We start from the raw sequence: 5,000 nt of genomic DNA on the forward strand, positions 1-5,000 counted from the left end.
CTCCCTCCCTCTTGCTCTCTCTCTCTTCTCTCCCTCTCCATTCTAGGGGGTAATCATTTTGGCACCTTTGCCTATGTTTATCTTTTGACCTCCCCCCCCCCTCTCGTTCACTCTCATCATCCCTTTCTCCATCTTCCACTCCCTCTCTCTGTATCTATCTCTCCAACTCTCCATCTGCACCCCTATCTGCACCCCCCTCTCTCTTTGCATCTCTCTCTATCAATTCAATTAAATTCAATTCAATTCATTTTTTTTGGCATGACAGTTATCATAACAGTATTGCCAAAGCTTGAGGGCAGGTAGCACTCAACAACAACAACATGAGATACAATAACTCGACAACAACATTGTACACAATAACAACAGATGAACCTCATAATAACAGCGTTAATAACGTGGAAAATTACAATAAAGGTAAAAAGGTAAATAAATAAAAAGTAACAGTATGTACAGGGCAGGTTACAGCAGATTGAGATTGTCCCTCCTCTTATGACACTGTAAGAGGAAGCCTCCAGCGATGGGGGCTGTGTGTCCCTCCCCGAGGAGCACGTCCATCGTTTCTTCATCAGACAGTGCGGTGAATGATGCTAAAATTGCGTTGAATTTATCGAAAATTTTTTTGTCTGATGTGTTGGTGTGGTTGACATTGTAGTAGAAAGGGCATCTCTCTACCTCACCTGTCTTACACTGACCGCATAATCTTTGCTCTTTAGGCAGCCAGGATTTTTTTGTGTCTGCCTTTTTCAACGGCTAGACTGTAGTCACTGAGCCTGTACTTGGTCAGGATCTGCCTCTGCTTCATATCTCGGACAGTAAAGAGATATTCTGCCAATTTATATTCTCTTTATAGGGTCAGATAGCAATGGAGTTTGTTTTGTGTTTTGGTTTGTTGGTTCCAATGTTCCAGATAGGTCTTTTTGGTTTCTTTAAGTATTTGGGTGACTCTGATTTGTGATGGTAAAGCAGTGCTGGTCTGAGATGGAGCCATGTTGGGTGTTACTTGCTCAGAAAGTCTCATGACCAGCTGACTGAGGGGATTATTTTTGGGCTTCAGTTCCTGGGTTTACAGTGCTTCAAATTGCAGTGTATCTTGGGGACTTGATTTAAGATGCATCCAAAATTTGATTGTTCTTGTCTGAATGTTTATTATTAGCAGATATCGATATCTAATTCTGCCCTGCATGCATTGGTGGGTGTTTGTCTTTGTATGTTCAATATACTTCTGCAGAATTGGGCATGCATGGTCTCTATAGGATGCTTGTCCCATCTAGTGTAGTCGTGCTGACTGAGTGGACCCCACACTTCACTTCCATATAGGGCCTTTGGTACAATCTTACTAACAAATATTTTGTTCCAGATTCTGATTGGTATGTCTATTTGGTGAAATTTTCTTCTAATTGCGTGAAAGGTTTTACAGGCCTTCACTTTTAGTGCATTCACTGCCTGACCAAAGTTTCCAGAGGCACTGATTTTGAGCCCCAGGTAATCATAGGACAGGGTGTGTTCTAGTGCGGTGTTTCCGAGGGTGAACATGTGTCTGTTTTCCTGAGATCTGGGCTTTTTCTGGCCAGGGCACAGTTATGACAGCATTGCTCCAGCAGATCCAGGTGCTGCTGAAGACCCTGCTCTGTGGGTGACAGCAGCACCAGGTCCGTCTGCATAGAGCAAGAATTTCACCTCCTTGTTGTTTAGGGTGAGGCCAGGGGCTGCAGATTGTTCCAACAACACGGCTAGCTTATTAATGTAGATATTAAAGAGGGTTGGAGATAAGTTGCATCCCTCACTCTCTCGCTCTTTTCTTTCTCTCCCCATTCTGGGGGGGCAGTCATTGTGACACACTGACACCTTTGCCTGACTCCTATGTTTACCTTTCCACCCTCTCTAACTGTATGTCTCTCTCTCATCTCTCCCTCTGTACCTCTCTTTGAATCTCTCCCTTGCTCTCTGCATCTCTCTCTGCATCTCTCTCTCCCTCTCTCTCTCTCTCTCTCTCTCTCTCTCTCTCTCTCTCTCTCTCTCTCTCTCTCCCTCTCCCCCTCCCTGTTCTTTCACTCCATTCTAGGGGTAGTGATTTTGACACCTTTTCCTGACTCCTATGTTTATGTTTATACCCTCTCTCTCTCTCTCTCTCTCTCTCTCCGGAGCTCTCTCTGGATCTCTTCCTCCATGTTCCACTGTCTCTCTTGGTATCTCTCTCTCCATCTCTCCCTCTGCATTTCCCTCTCCCTCTCTCTCTCTGAATTTCTCTCGCTCTCCCTTTCTCTGCATCACTCTCTCTGCACCCCCCTCTCTCTGCACCCCTCTCCCTGCCTCTCTCTTCTGTCTCTCCATTCTAGGGGGTAGTAATTTTGACACCTTGACTTTGGCTGACTCCTTCCACACCTACATCACTCCTTTCTCTGCCACGCTTTACCATGACAGCCCGGACACCTGAGCAGGCACGCTTCTCCCCTTCCTGCCTCACCCCCATTCCAAGCAGGCAGTGTCGGGCCTCCACCTCACACACACACACACACACGCACACGCACACGCACACACACACATGCACACACACGCACGTGTACCCCCTAGCCCACCTCCAGGGCCCCTCTCTGGCAAGACCTGTCCCGGGGGAGAGGTTAGTATGATGGATGTCTGATTGGTAGCCCTCCCTTAGGGCCTCCCTCTCCGTCACCTCTCTGCGCTTTGAATTAAAAGGCCGTTTGTCTCCTCCGAGTCCTCAGCTGTAGAGCGCCGGCCTGCAATTTCACAGTACTCAGAGAGAGAGGGAGACCATTACAGAGGAGGTTGTCAGGGGAGCCATCATGGACTGGACACGCCTGAGGGGCTCTCTCGCTCTCTCTCTCTCTCTCTGTTTTCCATCCCTTCACTCCCTTTTTCTACTCAGCCCACCAACACCAACACCAACAGCAACACCTCCGTCCCACTGGAGGCTTCCAAGCCTATGTTCATGCAGAAAAAAAAATATATATATGTGTGTGTATGTGTGTGCGTGTCTGTAGGCACCTATGTGCCGATAAATCATACATTTTTGTCACAAAACAGGTGTATTAGAGCATATGAAAAAGGAAATGCTAAAGGTAGTACCGATACCTGCAACCCCTTTTTATGTGGGGACTGGGGAGTCTTTCTGCCCTATTTAGTATTCACTTATTTTCTCCTATATGACTCATAGGTTGAGAGCTTCATTCAGTCATTAACTACAGGATATCATATCATATATACGTGTAGTCACATATGTTACCATTTCATAACCACAAAAAAATTTCATACATTGTATTTTTGAAATAAATAAAATGTTATTGAAATAATAAAAATAATATTTGTATATCTGCAATGATATTAACATGTCATTCTAAAAGATCTGCATGAAATTACTTTCATTTTAGACGCTTCCCATTTTTGCACTTTCACTTGCATTGAACAGATAATAGATCACTAAAACAAAACAATCAATAAATCAAACAAACCCTAACCCTAACCCTACAACCCATATGCTAACCCTAACCCTACACTGTAACCCTAACCATAACCCTAACCCTAGACTCAACTTTGGTATACCCTGTATGTATGTATGTATGTATATTTATGTATTTGTGTGCTTGCTCAGCCGCATATACACAAACGCACTGACACATATGCACACGCACACATGCACACAAATAGATGCAAATGCACACATCTTTGCACGACAATGTACTTAGGCACAGATACATCCACATATGCATGCACACATAGGCACACATAGATTGAAGATACTTTGTGGAAGCACAAACACATAGACACACATAGCGCAATCCATCGGCCAGTGCCCTATGCCACACATCAATAATAATAATAAAAAAAAACATTAAAATACCTTTTTCCACTGCATGAGCGGCTGCATGAGGCACCTGAGCATAATGGTCATCAGTATGGAAGCCATGCAGCCTTCCTGCCTTTGGCTGCCTTGTGTGGGTTAAGTGGTGTGACTTTCTGTGGAATGGTGTAAAAAAAAAAAGGAATAAAAGGCAGGTGGATGGGATCTAGGTGAAATGGGAAGTAAAAGCCTGACTGGAGATCTCACACGCTGTCGAGCTCAGCCCCTGTCATTGAGATTTAATGAGGGAGATCACCTTTCACTGCAGGCCATCCTAATGAGGTAATGAATGGGGGTGTGCATTGTACCTTTGCCCTCACCTACTCTATTAATCAGAGTAGGGTCACTCACAGTAGCCAGGACCCAAGCACCCCCACACCCCCACTTCCCCCTTCTGGCTGCACTAATGGACCGACCGATGGATTGAAGAAGGTGCTTTCAGTCGAAAAGCTCTGGTAAGCTTTTTTTGGACTACGGTGGAAAAAAACGGGGGGAGGAGAGCAGAACAGAGAAGAGAGGAATAGCAAAATCTATAGTGACGGAGTTGAGGCGGATGGCTTTTTTTTTTTTTTTTTTGTGGGTTGGTGGAGAGGAAGAACTGAGGAATTGAAAATGCAAAGCAGAAAGACAGAATCAAAAGACTTACAGAGCAGCATACAGCCGACTGGAACAGCGCTGTTACACTTAGAAAGTAATCAGAGAGACGGATGTCTCTTGTGTCTCAATGTCAACTTCTAGCCTCTTTTTGGTCACCCTGAGAGGAAATTGAGAGGGGTGTGGCTGCTATATACAGTATAGCCATTGCTATACAACGAACATTTATTGGCAACAATGAATGACACCACCAGATTTTGTCTTCTATAAAGAAAAGAAAAGAAAATAATTAATTGTATAAAGGTTTGCTGTGCCATCCTGACATTATACTTTTCACCACACATGCCCAGAGTTAATCTTGTTCATTATCCCACCATTGTAGTCTATCAACAAAGAGGCCACAAAAACAATTCAAACCACAGCCACTCTAAGCAGCTATTTTGGGATTCTCTTGCCAAATGAATTCCACGAGCGCTTGATTTTCCCAGGGAAATATCCGAATAATAAAAAACGAAATACACTTCGGCGCCCACGTCCAGTTTTGAAG

Source organism: Zeus faber (genome assembly GCF_960531495.2).
Source record: "Zeus faber genome assembly, chromosome: 17".
Taxonomy (NCBI): Eukaryota; Metazoa; Chordata; class Actinopteri; order Zeiformes; family Zeidae; genus Zeus; species Zeus faber.